At 37.4% G+C, this 26,358-nt stretch overlaps 1 protein-coding gene and 1 long non-coding RNA gene across 15 annotated transcripts in view; one reads left to right on the top strand and one right to left on the bottom strand.

Moving 5' to 3' along the window:
- Positions 1–26,358, bottom strand: part of KCTD16 (potassium channel tetramerization domain containing 16) — a 313,564-nt gene that overhangs the window by 231,437 nt on the left and 55,769 nt on the right. The window lies entirely within an intron of this gene.
- LOC110743542 overlaps positions 1–26,358 on the top strand; it is a 53,125-nt gene that overhangs the window by 15,030 nt on the left and 11,737 nt on the right. For 6 of the 8 annotated variants that reach the window (XR_002522796.2, XR_002522789.2, XR_002522795.2 and 3 more), the window contains 3 exons: positions 13,583–13,676; positions 13,972–14,048; positions 23,761–23,858. This is a non-coding gene — a long non-coding RNA (uncharacterized LOC110743542). Of the gene's footprint in view, positions 1–7,849; positions 7,919–11,093; positions 11,186–13,582; positions 13,677–13,971; positions 14,049–23,760; positions 23,859–26,358 lie in introns of all 8 variants that reach the window. The other 2 variants (XR_002522791.2, XR_002522792.2) reach the window with 2 other exon arrangements.

The following is a 26,358-nucleotide window of genomic DNA, read 5'->3' as shown; positions in this document are numbered from 1 at the left end:
TGCCTGAGTTTCCTCAGGGTGATCAGACATTTTACATGACAGCTCAGGGCCCCCAGAGGAAGTGTTTCAGTAAACAAAGCAGAAGCTTCAATGTCTTTCATTACCCAGTCTTGGAAGTCATAGTCATCATTTCCATCATACTATGTGGTCAAAGCAGTCACAAGTCACAGAGAAGAAATAAGCCCTAACTTTGGATATTAGCTTAGCTGGTCACGTTGTAAACTAATGTATAGGATGGGAGCTACTGCAACCACCATCATTAAAAAACATAATCCCACAGAAACTAGAATAAGTGCTTTATCTAATAAACTAAGTTAATTCTCACAATACCCCTGAGAAATACCATTATCCTGAATTTACAGTAAAAGGAAAATGAACTGCAAAAAGGCTAAAATGATTGGCTCAAGATCACACTGTTGACAGGTGTTGCTGAGAGCCAAACCAACGTATAACTGACTCCAAAGTTCAAGTTCTTCCTAATACACCTTCCCCACGGCTAGAGGAGGAAATACTAAATAGGCAAGAAAGAACACGATGTGGGGGTTGAAGGAATGACACAGAAATCAGAGGGCCTGAAAAGGGGAGACGATGATGACAATGATGATGACAATGACGAAGAAGAAGGAAGACGAGAAGGAAGAGGAGGAGGAGGAAATCAATAAAGTCTTGATTTTAATGACTATGGTACCTTGTCAATGTTGGTACCTTGTCAGTGATGGTACCCTGGCAATGTTAAATTATCATTTGGTGATTTGTTGTGTTTTACTTGAGGCGATATGGAGGTAGGGTAGACAATATCCTATATCCAGTTTCTCCTAAGTTAACACACAACAAATATTTAAAACTTAAATTTAAAAATTACATGCCACAAAAGTTCTATATTAATTATTCTATTAGCTTTTAAACAGAATGAAACAAGATATTCTATTGTTTGGATATTCCCAATATTTTGTCCCCTAAATGTTTATCAGACGTAACTCAAAGTCAGATTTCCCTTATTTGTATCCTAATGGCTTCTGCAAAATAGTCACCATTTATTGAACAAATGGATATGGCCTGATAATTTTTTAATGTTACCTGGAATTATATGCAGTGCTTTTTCGATAAATGCACTCCTAAACAAAAACTTACAAACCCCACTCAGGATTAAAGAGTTCACATTAAATTACTCTTCCCTATAAACATAATGATTGAAAAATGGAGGACTCAGCTGACTAATATGAAGCCTGATGAAGACCAACTCTCTGCCCAAACATCAGTTGATCTCTGTGATGTAGCATCCTTACTCATAACATCACTGCCCTGTACACCTCAAGAGTGCTCACTGCCCTTAGGATAAAGATCAGAATTCTTACCATAGCTCAAAAGGCCCTGTAGTGTCTGAATCTGGCATGTTTCTCAATGCCATCTTGTGCCCCCATATTAGTCCATTCTTACATTACTATAAAGAAATACCTGAGACTGGGTAATTTACAAAGAAAAAAAGGTTTAATTGGCCCATGGTTCTGCAGGTTTCACAGGAAGCATGGCAGCCTTTGCTTCTGGGGAGGCCTCAGGGAATTTACAGTCACGGCAGAAGGTGAAGGGGGAGCCAGCATTTCACATGGCCAAAGCAGGATGAAGAGAGGGGGAGGTACCACACACTTTTAAACAAGCAGATGTCATGAGAACTCACTAGTGCAACAACAGCTCCAAGTGGGATGATGTTAAACCATGAAAAACAGCCTCCATGGTCCAATCATCTCCCACCAGACCTGATCTCCAAGATTGGGGATTACAGTTGAACATGAGATTTGGATGGGGACACAGATCCTAACCACATCAGCCCCATTTCCTCTTTGTCCTCTGCTTTCCTCCCATTCTGGACCCTTTTGAGGTCTTCAGACATGTCATTCTTCTTCCTACCTCAATACTTTTGCATATTTTAGTCCTTTTGCCTAGAATACTCTTACTTCCTCCATGTGTCTTGTTAACTCCTACACTTAAAGTCGCACCGCAACCACAACTTCCTTGGGGATGTTTTCCTTGACTTCTCTGATGAGGTCAAACCCTCTATTCCCTCATTATACACTCTTATATTAAAATAGTCTTCTCTTTCAAAGTATCTATCACAGTGGTATCTTTCTATTTATTAGTTTGATTCTTTGATTAACTTTTATCTCCCTTCTAGACTGTATGCTTCTTAAAGACAAAGATTGTGTGCATATTTTCTCCTTAATCCTCAGCACCCAGCACAATGGCAGGTTCATTGAAGATATTTAGTAATTATTTGTTAAATAAATAAATGTGCAATGAGATAAACAAAAAATACAGTTTAAATTTCTGAGGGTCATGATCAGCTTGTAATAGAATATTGATCATTGTCTTCTCATATCTGGAGCTTTCTTATCTTTTAATAATCTCCAAGGTTTACACCCGATGACAAGCCAAAATAATGCCTAATGATGTTACAGTTCACACATGATTTTCACCTTTCAAGGAGCTTTCATAGTCACTACTACATTTCATTTGATTCTCAAAACCATCCTAGGAAGGGATTTGTTACTGGCTTCATTTTTACCAATAAAGAATCTGAAGCTCAAAATGATACAAAGTTAAGGTTAGAATTCTGACCCCAAAAGGCTCCTGGCAGATCAGTCTAGGGAAAGTGAGAAACTAGGAATTGGGTCTACTTTGAAGGCACATTGGGAAAGATATCTAACAACAGAGATCTCTCCAACCCCAAGCAAAAACACAGGTTTAATGTATTAAAGAGGTTATTTTGTTAATATGGAAATATATTGGATCAGACATCGACCTGACCATAAAGTATATCTGATATGGAAGTGCAGAGACAAAAAGAAAAACAGTTAGTCAAATTCCATGGAATTGACTTAGCAACCCTCACCAATTTGTCTCATACACACACACACACACACACACACACACACACACATATATATATCTCTGTTTTGTGATTATTCTTTCTACTGCATGACAGCCAACTTCAAATAGATTTTCCTATTCTCTATCTATCTATACAATGCAATTTAGCACTTTCTTATCAAATTTGCTCTTAATGCTTCCTGTGTATACCTTTAGAATCAAAACTAAAATAGAAGTAGGCAGAAACCATGTCTTAGCATAACTCAGTATGTCATAATTAAGCATCTCAGAGATCATTTGACCAAACCATCTCTTTTTATAGAAGCATGACAATCCCAAAATAAATTGCCAAGATGTTGAGAAGAGATTTTGAGCGTCTTGAGCTACACAAAGACATAAATTGCAGTCCTTAATCCCCCAAGAGTGGGGAGTCTTAGAAACTCCCCATGTTTTGGTTAGAATACTCCCAAAGAGTTACATGCCATAAACAGAAAAGTATTCATGGGGTGCCAGACATGGTGGCTCACACCTGTAATCCCAGCACTTTGGGAGGCTGAAGCGGGTAGATCACGAAGTCAGCAGATCGAGACCATCCTGGCCAACATGGTGAAACCCCATCTCTACTAAAATACAAAAAAAATTAGCCTGGCGTGATGGCGTGCACCTGTAGTCCCAGCTACTCGGGAGGCTGAGGCAGGCGAATCGCTTGAACCCAGGAGGCGGAGGCTGCAGTGAGCTAGGATTGTGCCACTGCATTCCATCCTGGTGACAGAATGAGACTCTCTCTATATATAAAAATAAATAGATAGATAGATAAATAAATAAATAAACAAACAAACAGACAAACAAGTATTCATGGGGACAGAAGTTCTTCAGGTCATCTCGACCTTTGAATTTGGGTTGAGGTAACCCAGGATTGCTAGTACCCTAGTCTCCTGCTATGAGTAAAAATAAATCCTCTCTGGAGGAAAATCATCTTAGACTTCACTTTACTCTGATGTTTTTTCAAATAAATGCCTGGGATTTAGTAGAAATAAGCTATACAAAAGAAAAGACAAGAAAAAATGATAACAAAAAGATACAACAGATATACAATATAAACAAATACACATGGGATCCAAATAATAAGGTCATCAGGCATAGACTATTTTACCACATACAAAGAGGTAATAGAATTCCACATAATTTATGCTGATATTCTGCCCTTGAGGAGGAGCACAACTTCCCACATCTTAGGTGTGGACTCTGCGTAGTGCCTTCTTCTTAAAGAGTACAGTATGAAAAAGAGAAAGAAAGAGTAACCTTGTACTGGAGAAACCTGACAGCCACTACCTCAATCAAATAATCAAGATCCATATCAAAAGTAATAAGTCACATTAATAATGTGTACCCTTGATATGATGTGATGAAAATGACACTTTACATCTATGGTCTTCCTCCCAAATACCCATAACCCTAGTCTAATTATGAGAAAACATCAGCCAAAGGAGCCTAAGGAAATAAAATATTAAATGTAATATGTTATCCCGGATGGAATCTTGAAACAGGAAAAAGACACTAGGTAAAAACTAAACCTGAATACATTATGGACTTCAGTTAATAATAATTGCTACGATTTAGATATTTATCCCTTCCAAACCTCATGTTTGATCCCCAGTATTAGAGATGGGCCTAATGGGAGGTCTTAGGTCATGGGGTTAGATCCCTCATGAAAAGATTAATGCCTTCCCTTGGGCTTAAATGAGTTCTGGCTCTATTTGTTCCTAGTTGTAAAAAGAGCCTGGAGCCTCCTCCTCCCCTTGCTTCCTCTATGGCCATGCAATCGCTACACACATCAGCTCTCCTTTACCTTCAGCCATGAGTGGAGGCAGTCTGAAGCCCTCACCTGATGCATATACCCAATCATAAGCTTTCCAACCAGCCAAATCATGAGCAAGATACACCTTTTTGTCTGTATGAATTACCCAGGCTTAAGTACTTCTTTATAGCAACACAAAATGGACTAAGACAATAATGTACCGATATTAATACATTAATGAGTATTGACTGTACAAATTAATTATATTGTCTGGTGAAATATAAAATGCACATAAAATTAAAATATGTGACAACAATAACATATTAGTTGGGAATTTGATAAAGGTGTTATACAGAGGGGAAAAGTATATAGTTTTCTATGGTTTGTTACTTATCCAATAATAGTAATAATAACATGTTATTACTATATGATGAAATGCTTATCATTTTCTACAAAAAGACACTTGCTAAGAAGTACATCTTTTTATGGACAAGATTAACATGACCTCTGTCTGTACACTAGAATGTCAGTACATGGTCCCTAGATAATTAAGGAATTCTTGGACTTAAAAATCCAAACGATGTGTCTTGCTTTAATATCTTTTCATACTTAAAAATAATAAGCTTAAAAACAAAACATTTCAAAAAGAGCTTTCCCCTTCAAAAAATAAAATAAAATTAAGCCTCTTTCAGTTGTCAGCTTTGCTTCTGAATTTATAAATTTCAACTTACAAACAACTTTCAGAGAAAGTGAGTAAAATAGTAAAATAGGGTACACTTGTGCACTATTCCTTTCAAGAACAGAATGGGAGTCTTCAATTCTTAACTACACCATAGTTGCCATTTTGTATCATAGATGTGGCACCAGTTAAATGAAGCAAGATATTGAAATGAGATTCTTTTCACGTTTCATGAAACACAGGGATTTGTGTTGTTTTTTCCTGGGGGGTTAAGATTGAATGTAATATTTCAATCATACTTGAAAGAACATGAGTTAATTTTTCATAGCTACTAATCCACTCATTCAGAAATGATAATGCAAATGTTCAAATATTTATGCTTCATAGGCAAAACATGGCACCCTAAATTATTGCATTGTGCTCTCTCCTAATGCTTACTTACAATTCATTTCAGATCAGGTAACCAGAAAATCACTGTATTCAACAGGGAAGTGATAGCAATAAAGTCTTTATACTTACAATCCTTTCATATTTATTCACATGCAAGACTTATTTGCCTCCTTGAACACAATTAAAATATCCACCAAAGTCAGTGACTAAGGCAATAATACAAAATATCGTGCCTTTAATTGATTTGATTGCAATTTCCAGTCTACAGTCTATGTAAAATCCAAAGCCTCCTGTGAGAAGAAGAGTGGCTCTATTACAACGTTTTATTATTCCCAAACATGATGTGTGCTTTCAATATAAACTTTCCACCTCACCCATCATGAAAGCTGTGTTTTCAACATTATTTTTTAATGCTCCTGAAAAGTGTTTTGAGAACATGAGTAAAGTCAGGAATTGCATTACTTGAAGTGTTTTTTACTTAGTGCCCTTCTTTCCAGTGTCATTATTCCCAGGGTATAGATGCAGAAAATCAGATTCAGACTAAAGCTCAAGACCCTTTGAGTGAGTTTAAGAGTTAAGAGGAGTACCTGAAGCACCATGCATGATTTTACAGAAGAATTCTGCCCTTTTCTACATCGTAGTAGCTTCCAAGCATGAAAGATAAGATACAGGGAGAAGAGCTTGCCACCTCTCTCTTCAGTTGTGGTATCTTGATCCCATCCTTGTTCACTTTAGAGATATACTTCTTCTTGTATCTCTCAACAGCCTAAACAATCTAGGAGCATTGAAGGATGTTTCAAAACCATACATTGTCATCAAGTACCCCTGGTATGAAGTGCTGACAAGAGCACACTACCTCCCTGGTATCCTGTTCAATAATTCATAATCTCAATATAATCTTAAGAAAACATCAGAAAAACCCAGATTGAAAGACATTGGAAAAAATAACTGACCAATAGTCTTCAGAAGTGTCAAGGTCCTGAGAGATAAGAAAATACTGGGGGACTTTCACAGATTGAAGGAGAGACTAAGGACATGTGATGATTAAATGCAATGTGGGAAAAACTGACAAGACTTTCTAACAGGGAGAGAATATTAGTGGAAACATTTGTGAAATTCAAGTTAAGCTGCATACTTTAGCTAACGCATTATACTGAGATTAACTTCTCAGTTTTACTAAACCCTCTGGTTGTATAAAATATTAACAAAAGAAGAGGCTGGATGAAGGGTATACAGGGACCCTGTACTACTTTTTCAACTCTTCTGTTCGACTTACATTATCTCAAAATTTTAAAAAGTAAAAAACAAAGAAAAAACACATACTGAGATGAGGAAAGAAAGGAATGAAGAAGAGAAAGAAGAAGGAACAAAAGAAGGGAGCACAATTCTAATTTAAAGAGATATTGAAGGTTTCACAATTGCTGACTGATTCCTCAGGAGATTCCAGATACTCGTTTGAAAGCCTTCTGATGCAGAGTCAGAAAGCGACATAATATCATGGCAAATGCCATGGACTTTAGACCCAAACATATCTGGGTTTGAAATCTGATTTTACCACTTATTAGCTATGTGTCTGATGTCACATTAATTTTCTGAAGTTCAATTTTCTTACATGTAAATACAGGTGTTAATAGTACCCACTTCATAGGGTGGTTATGAGGACTAAAGGGGGTAATCCATGTAAAGATCTTAGCCTATGTCTGGCATATACAAAGCACTTAAACAAATGAAAGCATTAATATTATCCCAGAAACTCACACTATGCATTTTACATTTCCAAAATTCATTCATTTCCTCTCACTTGTAGAGATTAATAATTTTCCACTGCACTCAGCCGTATCCAAATCTTATTCATCCTTCAATGGATACCAATGGAATCTCACTGCCTCCATAAACCCAAATAGGTTCTCCAGCCTTAAATTCTGCATATAGTTTACGTGTGTATAGTTATCATTCACTATTATTTTACGTGTAGTAATTGGTTTTTCATCAGACTATAAGATCCTTGATGATAGGGATAACCTTGTTTCTTTTTATATTTTCCTTAATGCTGAGCACAAAGTAGGCATTTGAAAAGTCATGATAGTTTATAACTATGATATTTTATGTGTTTCTAGGATAATCTGGTGACACCGTGGATGTAGTCATTAGGAATTTAGAGGCCTGTCAAAACAGGTTTTAAAGAGGTAAACATAATTAAAAGCCCTTTGAAGAAGAAATAAAAGTCTTTCAGAATCTTCTTCACTCCAAATGCAAACTAAATTAGATTCTTTGCAACTGTCTCTGGGGCCTATGTCATGTGGTTTTTGTCTTGTAAGGAAGACAATTTAAAATAAAGCCTTTCAGGGATTTCAATAGACACATTTCTTTAGCTGAAATCTGTTCTCTCAGAAACTTACCCAAATTTCCTAATAACGTTCAAATTCTAACAAAGATATCATGGCTACACAGCACCAGGAAGAGCACATTATTTCTTCACAATTCCCCTACATAGCATTATGGCTTCCTAAGGGCTTTTAAATGTATTGCTTCAATTGATTCTCGTAGAATCTCTGAGATGCTATCTGGAAAGTATTATTATCCCCAGTTTGCAGATAAGACAACTGAGGTCCAGGCTTGCTAAAAATCACACAACTAGTAAGTGGCAATTGAGACTCTTCTCTCATTCAACAACCATTTATTGAGTTTTCTCGTGGGCTTCCCCTGTGTGCTCTCAAGCCCACATGCTGGCTCCTGTCAGAGCACTGTGCTTATCACAAAGGATTATAATCATCCACCAACTTGTTTGTCTTCTCCCCTGGACTTTAAGCTCCTTGCAGACATGCATCTGTCTTTTCCTAGTTGTATCCCTAGTGCTAAGGATGCACTCAATAATCATTTGTGAATAGACAAATGGGTATAGCTCAAAAAATGATGCTGAAGGATGTGCCAAAAAAGCTCAAATGAGTTGTTTTGGATAAATGCAAATTACAGCATCCTTTTTCCATATCTTAGCATTTTATAACCCAGATCCCAATAGAGAACACAGCTGTGAAAGAGATTAATACACTGCATTCTTAAGGAGCAAAGCCTACACTGAAATGAGTCAAGACCAGGTGATCATGGAGGCGTGTGATAAGATAAAGCCTGGTAACCATCACAATCTCCAGAGAAGGCAGTTTATCTGCAGAAGTTTCAGTCCTGACTCTGCTGCACTTCCTAGGCAGCTCTCACTTCCACCAAGGAAAACTATAGAAGTGACAGACTTTGACTTAAAGTTACCAAACTAAAGGAATCTAATATTCCTAAATGAAAGGAAAAGGAGCTCATTGATTCTCCAGTTTTATAGGACTAGAATTTTAAGGGACATTGAGAAAGAAGTCCCTGAAATCTTCAAGAGGACAACAGAAACCTATCTAAAATATTTTCTTTCCTGAATCTTTGTTAGCTGTAAGATTCTATGGCCTACTTCTCCTGTTCTCCTACATCCAAAGTCAACATTTTGATATTTGCTCTTACCTCCTTCACTGCAACAATATCTCCTTCTCTCGAGCCATACCATCTGGCTGCACAAGCCCCACCTTCAGAATCAGAACTAGAAACACTTGCAAAACTTGTGGTTTTTCATAAAGTTGGCAGAGGGTTTGTTCTCCACAGTGATGGCATCAACTTCCCCATGTGGGAAAAATGCCAGTCACTAGTAACAGTGTCTGATGCTAAGCAACCAGAGTGGTTCCAGGAGGCTGTGCAGTGTCTGAGAAGAGGACCAAACTGCAATTCGAAGGTGCAGTTCTAGCTTTGACTCTTCCACACACTTCAATATGACCTCAGATAAATCACTCAGCTTCTCTGGTACTCTGTTTTGTTTTCTCATCTCTGAACTACGTATGGGTCTTCCAGATCCCTTGTGCTAAGTTCTGCTGTGGGACTGACAACTTACATGGAAGTGGAGGGTAGGAGGAGAACATGATTAGGAACTCTGGCCAAGCATAAGCCATTTTCTTCAAGACTAATCAACGATGTGGACTGTTGTTGGTGGTTAGTGCTTTTTGTTTGTTTGTTTGTTTTCCCCTGTTCCAGAAAAACTGGAAAGCAAATGTAATAGGTCTAGGGAAAATAATCTGTGTCAATATAGAAGGAAATCGTGTACTAATTAAAATGCAAAATTTTGTCCAAAAAACGATGAGAAATAAGATAGACCATTTGAAATGACTAGGAAAAAAGTGACCAAAAAGCAATGCAAAGTCATTTATGTTTAACCTGATCTAAATAAAAATTATCAATAGATAAGCCACTGTTTTGGGCCATCTGCATCTGATAAACATAGGTTTAAATCCTGGCACCATCTGCTCAACTTTAATAATACCAATATGCCAAATTATAATTATGATAGCAAGGACAGCAGCCTCATGGCTCGTAATCTAAATAGTGACTGTTCTTTAATGGGATAAGAAACTAGAGCCAAACCAACTTAGCTGGAAATTATTTTAGTATTTCATATTCACCATAGGTTAAGAGCAAATAGAGGCATGTAATTGGCAAAGCCACAAGCAACCAGACTTTCAGAGTAGGAGAAACATTCTCGGTGGGGACCCGGAATGCCCAAGAACCTAGAACTTACAAGAGGTAAGAATCTATGGTAACAATGGAGGTAGAGAATCAAAGCAGAGATTTTATATTTCCAATCATCTAGAACTAATCACTGGTACCTGTCCAACCACTTGACCTACCAGTGTACCCTAGTCATGGGGCATTTTTCAATTGGGAAGCAGGCAGGCCATTCAAATATAGTCCAGTGATAAGATAGCCATTGCCAATATGATGAATCCTTAAATTCTGAGACTCAAGACCACCTAGCCCAAAGCCCTCACTTTACAAATAACAAAATTAAGGCCCACAAGGTTAAGTTTCCCAAATCACCATCCAGTGAGTAACAGAAAAATCTCCTTTCTCTCAGACCAATGTTTATCCCAAGATGCCTCCTCAGAGTCCCAGGGCTAAATGCATTTGCATAGATCTTCCTTTCCTTGCCAATTAAGGTCATGTGCTATTCAAGCCACTCATTCTGATGCCTTTCCTAAATTACCCTGCCTACCTTACTATCCTAATAGCAAGTTATCTAAGATGGCACCTTTCATAATCTTTAGTCTGTGTCACAAAATATGAGTTGTGTATATTTTATATTATCTCAATATCACTATAAGAGAGCTATAACCATAAATTTTCATAGGTGTAATTAATAGCAGAGTCCCTACTAAACTTTGTTCTAGACATAACAGATTACCCACCAGTTCCATGAATTTCTGTGGAATCATCCTTTCAATGTTCCATGCCCCTGCACATGCTGTTCCTTCTGACTGGGAAACCCTCCCTTTGTTACAGACCCCAATTCATCAGGCCAACTGCTGCTCATCCTTAAAAGCCCAGCTTGAATGTTGCTTCTTCTTCAGAGCTTTTCTTAACTTCATCCAATAGTAAGAATTTATCTCTCCCTCTGCATTTTAATTTTGCAGATATAGCACTTACTATCTGATAACTACCTGTATATGGTTATGTCTCCACTAGACTATCACCACCTCATGAACAGAGACAACTTTTGTCTATCTTCAGCATCTAACAGTTCCTTGCATGCAGGAAAACCTTGGGAAATGCTTTGTTGTCTAATGACGTCAATGCCATAACAGAATCATTGCCAAGATCTACGTCATTTCTCTAGTTCTAGACTTCATACACTGACAATGACCCTTACATATAAACATTATTGTAGTCAGTAAGTATTGGACCAATACCCCTAAAGCAGGCATTGTGATAAGATTTGAGAGAACAGAGAAGAAATTAGAACATTCATATTCTCAAGTTATGCAAATTATTTTGGTGGGTTTTGTGCCCTTTAAAGTTAAGAATCAGTTATTAAAATGTTTTCAAAGGGCATAAGCCTTATTCCCACGGGCAAGAATTTTCACTAGTGTCTGAAGTTTGATAAGATATGGAGAACATTATAATATAATTTTCTATCTAAAAAGCTTTTTCAAATCTCTCATCTCTCATTTCTATACTAGTAATAATAATAAAAGGTAATATTTACTGAGGGCTTACCATGAGCTAGGAACTTTGCTGAGCACTTTACATTGATTATTTCATTTAACCTTCTCAGCAACTCCATAAGGTAGCTACTGTCAAATCCTCATTTTGTAGATGAGGAAACCGAGGTACCAAGAGTTTAAGTAACTTGTGTGCACAAGGTCGAGCAAGAAATGCATGGTAGAATAAGGATTTGAACTCAGTCAAACTGACTCCAGCCCCTGACCTGAGTAAATGCAAACCATGGAGAAAAGAGCTCAGCAAATTCATTCAAACTCCCTGGTTAAGCAGGAGATAGAGTGCTTTCGCCTCTCTTAGCTATGAATAAGGAAGCCACACCCTTGGGAGAGGCACAGAACCTCCAAGAAAAGGAAAGGCATTATATTTTAATGTGTATCAATCTAAAGAAATAGATTGTTAAAGGCTGAAATCACTGAATCAGTACACCACACTTTGTGCATAAAAACAAGATTATCACCCATGCAAAATGATTCTCCCTAAAAGCATAAGCTGAGAACATTTTATTCCATCAACTGCGTGTGCTTGTGTATTTTCATTGGGTAGAAATTGAGCTCAGCTTAGTGAAGCTAGTGTGTGTATTTCTTAGGAAATTATTTATTTATTGCTTATTGGATGACTTTTAGCTTTCATCTAGAAGAGACAGAGTTAATGATGCATTTCTGTTTCATCAAGAGATTGTGGAAAAGGCTGAGATCTCTTTAGGGAGAGATTGGTTTTTGGCTCATCTCAGCAACTCATTTTTGATCACAGTAACTTTTTTCTGTGGAAAGGGACAGGACTGTGATACACACACACATATATACATATATACATATATATGTATAACCTATAACATAATACATGCACACATAATATATACATATACAACTCTTTCACACAATGCTTTATAGTTTACCAAGTGTTTTCACATAGACATCATTTTATTTAAGGCATACAACCATCAGACGGGATGGGAAGATTTATTCCCATTTTTTGCAAGAAAATCTGACACTCAGTTTGCCCAGTGATTTATCCGGCCTCATAAAGCTGACAAGTAGCAAAACTGGGATACGAAACTCAAGCCTTCTAATTTCAAGTCCAGGGCTTTTCACCAAACAGCCACTGTGTTCATTTGTTCAGGATTTGAGTGAACTTGCTTACAAATTACTTTACTGATTCAACGCCTCTGATATCACCTAAATAACTTGTAATCCCTGGAATAGGAAGGGTATAGGTGATAGACATGATGTGATTTGACCAAGTCAAAATGAATTTTTTAAAATGTGTGAAACTATTACATATTTCAATTCTTATAAGAACATTAAAATCTGAACTTTCTCTTATGAAGTGAGGCTGGGGAGCACCATGTTTAGAGAGAGATGGCCTGTGTCTCTTCCAAATAGGGAGGTTTGAACAATTTGTCTTGACTTTTGAATTTGGAACATCCAAAGGCAACATCGAAAACAAAAATAACTCGTTTCCTCCCCATTACTAAAACTTGGCTGCTAATACAGCACCTGTTTGGCATCAGATGATTAGGAATGCAAACGCTTCAGTACAAAACCAAAGTAAAATAATTGAAGATTATATTCTTCACAATGGATCATCTCCTCCTGCTGTTCATTCTTTTTTCTAAGCAGAAAATATTACAATTGTGTGTTAATCCTGGGAGACTTTTGTCTAGTAAATAGTATGGTTTCCTAGGTGCAAAGCAGATACTGCAGAAATTAAATAGCCCAGTACTAATTAGTGCTTTTTGATCCCTCCCTCTTCTCCCTCTCCTTCCTTAGGATTGACTGCCAGGGCAGAAGCGGATTTATTACAACCAGATAAAACCAGTCGGCACAATTCAAACACCTGGGCAATTCTGCCTTATCTTGCTAGGTAAGCTGTATTCTTTTATATTCAATATCTGTCCTGTTTATGGAAGATCTAAAGGGTGTAAAACAAGAAAAACCAAACTCTAACAATGGATTCCATTTAAAGTGCAAATAATGTAATAGCACAGTCTTCTGGGGACAGGGCTATGATGGACAGAACTTAAAGTCATTATCACTACACTCTTTGCCTTTTATGAGAAAATACTAGCAAAAAGGGTTGGGATGTAGGGGGAATAAAAGAACAGTAAGAAGGGCTGTCATGCAACTCTCAGACATTTCTTTCCTCTTTTTTTTTCCAGGCATAGGAAGAAAGCTCTGGCAGTTAAGATTCCTTACTGGTTACAAAACTCAGATGGAAGCAGAGTCGACCTTGATGGTATCAAGCCCTCACAATATAGATTTCAGAATGATAAGCCAATGAATTAAAAATGGTAGAATCAGAATTTTTCCTGGTGTTAAAGGAAATGACAATCATAGCCTTCAACTCAGCTGGTGCCTACCATAACAACAACCAGAAAAAGTTAACTTATGATGGAAGACCCTTTTTTTATTTAACAGTTGATATGGCTTTCTTTATGAGCTTGCAGGCCCACTCAAGCTGAAAATATGTCAGGTAACTGTAAAGCAATTATCAAAATCTAAAAGACACAGTTCTACCATGATTGAGGGACAATTGATCTGCCTGAAAAAAAATTCCATGTTTTCCAATATTGCATTAAGGAATAACCTCAATTCCCAGGTCTACTGATGAATCAATAAAGGATGTCCATGAGCAACATGAGACTCCTTAAAATGCAACCCTAGGAAACCACAGTTTTCAGGGTAATAGCCATTAGCCACATGTGCTATTGAGCGCTTGAAATATGGTAGGTGTGACTCAAGAACTCCATTTTTTCAGTTTTATTTAGTTTTAATGACTTTAATTTAAAAATTGAAGCAATGAAAATATTTGGAAAAATGTTGAATATTTTTGATACAGTGGGTTAAAATATTTTATTCAAATTAATTTTAGTTTCCTTTTACTTTTTTCATGTGATTATTATAAAACAAAATTAAATACATGGTTCATTTTATGTTTCTATTGAACAGTACTGTTCTAAAAACTGCACAATCTACCTCAGGGAAAGAATCTACCTTAGAAAGGAATCAACTTCACAGGTCATTAAAAGATGTGTATTTGCCAGAAAGAGAAAGATGATTTGATAGCTTGGCCTTCTGGCAGCATGGTCACGTATCACATAGAGGCTAAGAGCCGAGGCTCTGGAAACACATAGCTCAGGTTTAAATTCCCAGATCTGCTTTTCACCAGCTGTGTGACCTTGAGCAAGTTGCTTAGCCACTCTGAGTCCACTTCTTCACACGTTCAAATAATGTGTCTAATATACTTAGCAAGTAAGTGCTCAAAAAATACTATTGCTGTTGTCATAATTAGCAGCTTTGTTATTTGAGCATCATTAGGAGAATATCTGGAATTTCAAAATCAAATTTTTAAAATATTGTGATCTTATGAACCATATTTATGATTTACAAGGGAAAAATAGTCTACCCTTTGGCAAACCATCAAGTAGCAGGAACACTAATGACTTGAGAATAGTTCTTTGTTCTTAATGAAGGGTTAATAGTATGATTGGAAAGTCTTGTCCTTTCATTGTGTGGTGCTTCCCTTTCTGGAACACTCTTAATGTCAAAAGGGAGCAAAGGTATATTATAGAATGGGAAGGGGCCTTATCAATTCACAGTTCTGCCTAAGGCAAGTCCTATAGGCAGTATTCATGGACAGTACTTTAAATGAATACTGTTTCGGCTCTTCCAGTGACATAGTATAGATATATGAAATATGATACTGTATTAGTCTGTTCTCACGCTGCTAATAAAGACATGTCTGAGACTGGGTAATTTACAAAGGAAATAGGTTTAACTGGCTCACAGTTCAGCATGGCTGGGGGCTTCAGAAAACTTACAATCATGGCGGAAGGGGAAACCAAACACGTCCTTCTTCACGTGGTGGCAGCAAGGAGCAGTGCCGAGCAAAAGGGGGAAAAGCCCCTTATAAAACCATCAGATCTCGTGAAAACTCACTATCACGAGAACAGTATGGGGGAAAACACCCCCATAATTCAATTATCTCCACCTGGTCCCACCCTTGATACATGGGGATTATTACAATTCAAGGTGAGATTTGAGTGAGCACACAGCCAAACCGTATCAGTTACATTCTACATACGGTATGGAGTATCATGGACTATCACTAGATTAAAGCTTAGTTGGAAAGTTAAGACATAGACAGGGAATAACAATATTACTGTAAAATAGCTATTTAACATAATATTTTTCTATTAATGTGCCTATCAATCTATATGCTCCACTAGAATGTGAGCTTCATTCGAAGATAAATTTTTTTCACCCTCAATCCCTAGTGCTTAGAGCATACTTGATAGAGAGTATGTGCTCACTACATTTTCAATCAAATGCATGGATGAAGAGAAAGACTCCGTAAGGCATTAGCTGAAAGGAAGAAATGGATGAAAATGGGCCCAGAAAAGAATACCCCAAATCTTACAATTAGATATCACAAAATTTTATTCAAGCATCAAACAACAGTGACATGAATTTAACTAACATCGAATTAGCAATGAAAATAGAGGGAAGACACTGAGGAGAATGTTCTGTGGTTACTAAGTGTCTACAAGTCTCTCCACCATCCAGGATAAAGTCCAGTAGTTCAGTGTGTCACTTAAGGCCCTTCACCATCTGCTCTCTGCTTGGCTCTCCGTGCCAAATCATTGTCTGCTCTCTGCCCTTGTGCTCTCACTATGAGGCTCAGAGAACAGGCCATGCTCTGCCTGACTTCCAGACCTCAGCATCTGCTTATTCTGCTGCCTAGAATGCTGTTCCTTGTGTTGTCTGCCTGACAAACTTCTTATTCTATATGACATTGATTAAGAATTGCCATCTCTGGGAGAATATCCCTGATCATTCCATTCAGAATTAAGTACTTTCTCTTCTACTTTTTCCTAATACTGGTATCACTTTCATATTATAAGTGTTCCATATATTCATACATTATACATCCCTGAAGTCATGTATAAATATGGTCTCGCTGCATAAGGCAAACCATAGATTTACACCTTATATAATTGGCATTCCCAATTAAGAAAAGAAAAAAAAAACTATGCCTAATTACACCTGCCTTTTTAGACAGTATCTTTGAAATATAGTTCCCACATTTTATACATTTTTAACCATGCATTTGTTCTTTCCTAATTGAAAACTCACTCAACTGGCATAAATCCAATGATATCCACTTAAGGCTGAGGATTCACACCTTTCAGCATGCCTAAAGATTTCCATCTTTGTTTGAATTACATTAAGTTTATGAGATATATGGCTCTTATTACCAATATCACCACTTTCATTTTCCATTCTCTACCCATTTTTATAAGATAATAAGGGCAAGATACAATAAAACATTCAAATAATTACTCAAACACTTTTATACTGGCAAAGATGAAAATGCAGCTGAGATTGAATTCTCAACTGCAATTCCATACAATACATTTCATCCTTGTAGCCCTGGAACATGAAACAGTGCAATGCACTGCTGATTTAGTTTAGTTTAGTTTTGTTTTTTGAAGCAGAGTCTTGCTCTGTCACCCAGGCTGAAGTACAATGGCGCGATCTTGGCTCACAGCAATCTCCGCCTCCAGGGTTCAAGTGATTCTTGTCCCTCAGCATCCCATGTAGCTGGGACCACAGGCACATGCTACCATGCCCAGCTGATTTTTGTATTTTTAGTAGAGATGTGGTTTCGCCTTCTTGGCCACGCTGGTTTCAAACTCCTGGCCTCAAGTCATTAGCCCGCCTCAGTCTCCCAAAGTACTGTGCTTACAGATGTGAGTCACTGCACCCAGCCTTGCACTGCTGTTTAGTAGGTGCTTAATAAATCTTTGTTGATGAATGACAGATTTAGTTAGCAAATGACACAAAACATTTGAAAATCTCCCAACTCCTTTTAATTGGCCATGGCACAGAGACAGCAGAACATACCATATATGAGCCATTATGCACAGTGGGTAAGAGAGATGAATCTTACCAACCAGATTCAAATCCTAGTCTACCCTCTCCTAGTTCGGGGACCTTGGACTTATTTCCCAACTCTTAGCCTCAGCTTTTCTCTCTAAAATGTGGACAAAAGATTCATTATTAAGATGAAATAATATAATTTCTGGCACTTTCAATATGTACACAGGTGATCTTTGAGTACTCCTAACTCCTAACGTCCAAAAATTTCATCCTCCTTTAGTCATCCCCTTTACGGCCATTCCCTGAAGTGTGTCATTATTCATTCATTGACCCTCCATAAGCTCAACTTCAAACAACACTATCTTCTCCTAGGTTTCCATCTCATTTCTTCCAGTACTAGATTCCAAAAACCCTTTAACCCCAGAGAGATCTTCAATCCATTAGTCTTATATCTTTTCATTGTCACCCCTCTCTTTCATGTCTTCACTGAATTTCTTAACCCACTTAAATGCAATGGCCAATCATTTAAATAATTCTCTTGCATACACCTTGAGCTCTTCTGCCTTGACTTTACAAAACCTCATGCCTGCTGGTGAAGCTAAAATCTGGGCTTACTCCCACCTGCCCCCATGCAACTGGACATAGCTGGAGAAAAATAAACAACAATGCAGAATGAGCTCACTTTACATTCATGGCCATTTGCTTCAAGTGAGTCCTCAATGCCACTGGTCAATAACACATTTCCCTAGTTTATTCACTCTCCCACAGTCCTGGACTACTATTTTATGTGATCTTCTCTCTTCAAACTTCAACTACTTCCTTCCTCATATATGTAGGTATGCATGTATACATATTACTACATTTACTATATTACTATATGTAAGTACTATATGTACATATTACTATATGTACTGTATTTGCTACATATCTATTCAATATTCATAGATCCCATCAAGATAGATGAACTGACAAGGCTTACAACAAATTCTTTATGCACTCTATCCCATTCCTTCTCACTTATCCGAGGATATCACTTCAGCTGCCTCCCACTTATCTCCTGAATTGTTGATTTTTTTCTCTAACCACTGAATTCTTCTTATAAAAATACAAGCATGCTGTTTTTTTCTAATGTCTAAAAAAATCTCTTTTTCTCTCACTTTCTGTTCTACCACCTAATTTCTATATTTCACTTTTTAGCAAAACTTCTTGAAAGTTCTGTCTGTACTCACTTTTCCTAGTTCCTCTGCTATGATTCCCCTTAAATACATGCCAATGAGGCTTTTGCCCTAAGCAGTCCATCGAAACTGCTGCTGTCAAAGTTACCAATGACCTCCACATTGGTATATCTAATAGACATTACTCTCAATTTGCAAAAAATTTACTCTTTCAGCAGTATGTGACTCAGTTTACTCTTTCAGCAGTATGTGACTCCCTCCCACTTGAAGCATTTTTATTTTCACTTGGCTTTCAGGACACTGCCCTTTCCTGGTTCTCTTCCTACCTCATTGGCCACGCCTTCTGAATCTCCTTTGTAGGTTCCTCTTCAACTCCCAGGTCTTAACACTTAGGTGCTTAGGCCTCCATTCTTGGACCTACTCTCTTTTCTTACTGCATTACTTCCTTAGTATTGTCATTCAGTCTCAGATTTAAATACATTCTACATGGTGATGACTACCAGCTTTATATCTTAAGCCTGAACTCTGCCCTACAATCACAGATCCATATATCTAACTCTGATTATTCACATGAATGTCTAACAAGCATCTCCAAACTAACATGTCCTGAATTTGAGTTTCAATATTACCTCTAAAAAAGGTAATCTTTCCTCAGGTTTCTTTATCTTGGTTAGTAGTAACTCCATTCTTCCAAATTGCTTAAGTTAAAATTCTTGAAGTCATCCTCAACACTGTCCTTTTGCCCATACAACACACCCATGACATCAGCATATTCTGATGCCTCTACCTTCAAAATGCATTCAGAATCTGATCATTCTCACCCTTTCCACTCCTATTGACCTTCTCTGAGCCATCCACTCCTCACAATTGGATTATTCCAATAGCTGTCTAATTGATTGCCACACTTCTTCCCTTGGTTTCATCAGTCTGTTCTCAAAATAGCAGCCAGGGTTGAATACAACAGCTACCTTGTTAAAATATATGTCAAATTTCTGACATCATTTGGCAGGCAGCTTTTAAAAATAGGCCAAATCTTGTCACTTACCTGCTGAAAACCCAACAATGGCTGTCCATGTCAGCAGAGTCAAAGTCAAAGTCCTTACAAAGGCCTATAAATCCCTACAGAATCTGGCTTTCTTTTATCTCTCTAATCTCATTTTCTCCCAGCCTCTTCCTCCCTTACCAGTTCCAGCTACACTGCCCCTCTAAGCTTCTTCTCCAATAGACTCAGCACTCTCCAACCTCGGGATCTTGATATGTGCTTTTCCCTCTGCCTGTCAGATTCCCCATCGTTTGAAAGTTCATCTTCTACAAGCCTTTATTTAAATATCACTACCTCAGTGAAGGCATCCCTACCTTCTACCTAAAATTCCAACACACAACCCTAAACCCAGCCTGCTTCATTCTCCATAGTGTCTATCAATGTATCCTTGCGACATAATTTATATTTTGCTTATTTTTGCTGTTCATTATCCATCTCTCCAGACACACGTATACACATACATCCTAGGATATAAGCTCCTTGAAGGCAGACAACTATGTGTGTTTTATTCAATGCTGACTCCTCAGTGCCTAGAACACTGTTTCACATATATTAGCTATTCAATAAAAATAGTTAAATAAATTAATAATGCATAAAACCCTTAGCATAAAGCCTGGCAAAGATAAACCACCCTCAAATGTCGGCTATTATGTATTCATAAAGATGTAGATTTGGCCAGGCGCAATGTCTCACACCTGTAATCCCAGCACTTTGGGAGGCCAAGGCGGGCAGATCACCTGAAGTCAGGAGTTTGAGAGCAGCCTGACCAACATGGCGAAATCCCACCTCAACTAAAAATACAAAAATTAGCTTCGTGTGGTGACACATGCCTGTAATCCCAGCTACTCGGTGGCTGAGGTGGGAGGATTGCTTGAAGCTGGGAGGCAGAGGTCACAGTGAGCCAAGATCATGCCACTGCACTTCAGCCTGGGTAATAAACTAAGACCCTGTCTCAAAAAAAAAAAAAAAAGAAGACATACATTTTTTTTTTTTCTCAAAGTCAAACATAGAATCACTCCAGGTTCAATTTTATGTGAACAACTGAAGAAGCAATAATCAATTTTATTTAACGAACTCGTACTTATTATATTCCACAGATTGTTCTAAATCTTTTAAAAATATTATCTCATGGATAGGAAAACTCTGTACTCTATGGATAACCCAATGTAACTTAGCAATTAAAAAGCATGTATAGTCTTTGATATCAGACAGACTTGACCAGAGTCTGAATCCTGATTTTATTGTTTACTAGCTATGATCTTCAGTAAGAATCTTCCTAGGTCTCAGTCTTCTTATCTGTAAAATAGGGGAAATAATCCCCACCTCCTAATCATTCTAATGAGAAATCTTAGTGCTCTAAAGAGAAAACATCACAACATCTACAAAGCACTTATCACAGTATCTGCTGGGTGACTTGCACTCAATCAGTGGCATCTATAATTCATTTTAGAGAAAGGTAAAAATTTAAGTGGAGAAAAACAAAAACCATAAGAGATGAGGAAGAGCAAAAGTGTATACTTCCCTGTCTCTAGGGCTTTAGGATTCTCATCAAGATTCAGAAGAAAAAGGAGTTCAGAGAGGCAATTGGTTTTTAAATAAAGAATAAGTTTTTCTTTCTAGTTTTTCGGTTGCAAGCTTGCTGTTATAATAGCTAGGCTTCTAAAGTAATGGAAAGCTGTTATTAACGTGAAATACTTACAACAAAATTATGTGCCCAAATAACTCTCCCCAAATGCAAAACTAGGCAAGCTACTAAAAAAGAAGCTCATTGTCTGAATAGTTTATGGTTTAAATAGAGTTTCAGGTTAGTCATAGGTTTCATGCTTAAATGTACCCTTTCTCTAGGGACCAACAATGCCTGCTAGGGCACCAAGATTAATCTTGTTTAAGACTACTTCACTCCTATTAGTCTTGCTACTGATTCTAGAGCCAGAAACCACTAATACGACTTCTTAGTTTTAAAGACACACACACACACACACACACACACACACACTCTTATTTATTTATTTTTGCTTAGGTATTTGGTGGAGTAGAGGAAGAAAATGATAAATTCTCCCTATTCTGTTTCGAATTTTTTTTGACGTCTTTTTTGTACTATGAAATTCTGTGCCTTTTCATATCTGTGGTACCTAGGAAATCAAATTCTTAAAAATAATGCTGTGTAGGAGTCACTGAGAGAAGAGATTGTATCCCAGAAGTTCTGTGTGGGTAACTGAGGACAGATTGTCAGATTTCGGCCCAATCTGGTTCAATTTTTTTAAAGCTGTATCATGAGAAAATTGTGTTCATAAAACTTGAAATTTGAAGAGGAAAAGAAGAAAAAAAATCAGCCATGTTAAGCACCTTCTCCCATCCACACACCCTACTAGAGGCTTTATGTGGGCTTCTCATTTTATCTTGTGAGGTGGTTCCCTTGAATAGCTCTGCTTTGGCAGTTCGAAAAAGATAGCATTGCCATCTGGTATTTCTGTGGTATGGCATGACGGTAAAGAATGCCAGAATTCGGGGTCAGGGCAATTGGGGTTTGAATTCTGCTTGTACCAATTATTATATTACATGGCATTGATGTGAGTCCATGGGGTAGAGATAATTACTTTAAAGTTCAGACCCATCTCCAACCCCTGATCTTCATCAATCTACCCTTACTCCCATTCTTAATATGAACCTATGAACTTTTTTTAAACTTAAAGCCAGATGGATACTGCTGGGTTCTACTATGCAGAAATTCTGAAGCAGTCCCTAAGAGTGTGATCTTGGTTAAGTTAAACTTCTCTGAGCTCCAGTTTATCATTGTGGGGTTTTGTGGAAATTAAATGAGGAATACTTGATACAGGACATAGCATTCAGTAAGGATAGCCACGATTATTGCTAACATCACAGAATGTAAATATATACCATAGCATACCTATACTTTATTTCTCTCTAGAGTCAGGAGGACTTCAGTAGCAAGTTAAGACAGCAATTGTTTGACTACATTATATCTGGTTGTTTGGAAGAAAACTTGTTTTCTCATAAAAAGAAGCGAATTACCAAGGCAAATTACAGACAATAAAAAATATAAAAATATAGCTATGATAAAAAGAAAGTGTTCCTGCTGTGTTCATACAGAAGAATAGGGCTGGTATGAGGAATTATTTGCGAACACACCCAAAATAGTTTTTTTGTTTACCATTAATTCTTCATGTCAGAATAGAAAGCATCATTTTAACCAGAGATTTTACCACAGTTTCCTAAGCCTTTTGGAGGGGGGAAAAAGCACATTATATTGATCCAATAAAATAATATACCAACCTTGGGTTTTGTTTACAATATAGAAATAATTCCAAACTACTAGGTAGAAAGCATTTAAAATCTGTTGTAGAAACCATTTTCCACACCCTGTTTTCAACAGAAATAACTCCTATTGTTTGTGTTGTTATCAAAAAAAAAAATGTAAACTGGATAATTAAGATGACGTTCTCAGAAAGATCCAAAAGATAGAATCAAAATTAATTTGCTTTTGCCATTTAATTTTTCTAATAATTGCCTTCATGTAGACTTGTTCTGAGTACTCAATATAAGCCAAGGGAAAATAAAACAAATAAAAATGAACACACTACTACGAACCTGAACAAAAATGCAAAAAGCCAAGTTTTCAAGAGAGGGAAATTCACCTTTTATTTAGAATATCTGGGTCAGGCTTTTTTTTTAAACACTTACGCTGAGCCCTAGGTTTCCTGGAATTGTCCCAAGGACCACCAAGATAAAAGGAAGAAATGGGGAACAGGGAAAAACACCTTACCTAATGCTCACTTCAATCTAAACAGCACCACTTTAAAAGTTTCTATATGTTGTCTTCTACCTAGGACTTCATTTACAGCCTAGCAACTCAAAGTCAGGAAACTGAATCACGAAATCACGGACTTCCTCCCCTCTCCACCTCGGGATGCTCTAATTTTATAAAGTAAGTTGAATTTATAAAGTACGCAGCCTAAGATTTAAAAAAAAAAAAAAAAGTACTTCACACTTTCATCCAGCATTGCAGTTTACAGGACTTAGATAAGGGATTTGTTTTCATCTGTTTGGCCAGGACCTAGGACCTACACACCATAAGGGTACAATTATTACACAAGTCAAGGAGATCCAAATGTACCCATATCTTGGATGTATGGTACTCAACTTCATAAAAATATAGGGCTGGTGTTACCATTCTATTAAACCCTATTTTTCATTTTATCTTCTTTATTTCTTTATTAGCTTATTAGCTACACATCTGTGTTTTGTTACACTAGTGATTTCTTTAAAATTTATAGTATATATTTTTAACTTTCTACTATCTAATTCCAAGTGATATTATGCTGCTTTGCACACATAAGAATCTTACAATGGCATATCCTCATTGTTCCCCTCCAGGCCCTTGGATTATAGTTGTTATGCATCTTACTTTAATGTTTAATATCCCACATCACATTATTACTTTTTCTTTAATTGATAATCTTATAATAATTTAAATAAGAGAAATGTATTTGCCCATTAAAAATACTTATTTTTTATTTTGACCATTGATATATAAATGTTTTTGCAACTCTCTAAAAAACGCAGTTAGAACTGGCAACCTACAGAATGGGAGAAAATTTTTGCAGTCTATCCATCTGACAAAAGGCTAATATCCAGAATCTAAAAAGAACTTAAAAAAATTCACAAGAAAAAACAAACAACCCCATCAAAAAGTGGGCAAAGGTTATGAACAGACACTTTTCAAAAGAAGACATTTATGTGGTCAACAAACACATGAAAAAAGTTAATCATCACTGGTCATTACAGAAATGCAAATCAAAACCACAATGAGATACCATCTCATGCCAGTTAGAATGGCGATCATTAGGCCGGGCGCGGTGGCTCAAGCCTGTAATCCCAGCACTTTGGGAGGCCGAGACGGGCGGATCACGAGGTCAGGAGATCAAGACCATCCTGGTTAACCCGGTGAAACCCCGTCTCTAGTAAAAAATACAAAAAAATAGCCGGGCGAGGTGGCGGGCGTCTGTAGTCCCAGCTACTCAGGAGGCTGAGGCAGGAGAATGGCGTAAACCCGGGAGGCGGAGCTTGCAGTGAGCCAAGATCCGGCCACTGCACTCCAGCCTGGGCGACAGAGCAAGACTCCGTTTCAAAAAAAAAAAAAAAAAAAAAGAATGGCGATCATTAAAAAGTCAGGAAACAACAGGTGCTGGAGAGGATGTGGAGAAATAGGAAGGCTTTTACACTGTTGATGGGAGTGTAAATTAGTTCAACCATTGTGGAAGATAGTGTGGTGATTCCTCAAGGATCAAGAACCAGAAATATCATGTGACCCAGCAATCCCATTACTGGGTATACACCCCAAGGATTATAAATCATCCTGCTCTAAAGACACATGCACATGTATGTTTATTGCAGCACCGTTCACAATAGCTAAGACTTGGAACCAACCCAAATGCCCATCAATAATGGACTGGATAAAGAAATGTGGCACATATACACCATGGAATAATATGCAGCCATAAAAAGGGATGAGTTCATGTCCTTTGCAGGGACATGGATGAAGCTGGAAACCATCATTCTCAACAAACTAATCCAAGAACAGAAAACCAAACACTGCATGTTCTCTCTCATAAGTGGGAACTGAACAATGAGAACACACGGACACAGCGAAAGATCATCACATACTGGGGCCTGTCAGGAGGTGGAGGGCAAGGGAAGGGAAGGCATTAGGAGAAATACCTAATGTAGATGATGGATTGATTGGTGCAGCAAACTACCATGGCACATGTATACCTATGTAACAAACCTGCACGTTCTGCACATGTATCCCAGAACTTAAAGTATAATAATAAGAAGAATAAAGCAGATTTAATGTCTCTCTTCTTCATTACCCATCCTTAAGACATTCTCTAGATGTTCACTCACGCTAACATAAAATCTGCCTTAATAGCAGACATCTAATAGGCAACATGGTCACTTTACATATGTGGTATTATTTGCTACTCAGTGTCTTACGATGCAGTTACATAGATCTACCATTCCTGTCATACAACAGAGGTACCTAAGGCACCTGACTTAGCAAAGTGGCTTTCCCCACTCCTGTCCACATCTCTTATCCTCTCTCTCAAGGTTTAACTTGCCCTTTTCTTTTTTATCTCTTATTCATTTCTATAACAAGTCAGCTATTATATACACCTACATACATGTATATAGTACATGTGTATGTATAAACACATACATGTACATAAATATATATATAACCTGCTGCCTTCATGATGAGAGGAAATTCTATTATTATAATTTATCATCATGAGGTGGGGAGAATGGAGAAAAATAAGTTATTGAGTTCCTACTACGTATAAGACACTATACTAGGTGCTGAGGATACAAAAGAGTAGGACAAATATAGCTCCTGTCCCCAGGAAGCTTACAGTTTATATATAGAG

Source organism: Papio anubis, chromosome 5 (genome assembly GCF_008728515.1).
Source record: "Papio anubis isolate 15944 chromosome 5, Panubis1.0, whole genome shotgun sequence".
Classification (NCBI taxonomy): domain Eukaryota; kingdom Metazoa; phylum Chordata; class Mammalia; order Primates; family Cercopithecidae; genus Papio; species Papio anubis.
This window is presented reverse-complemented; position numbering and strand designations above follow the sequence as displayed.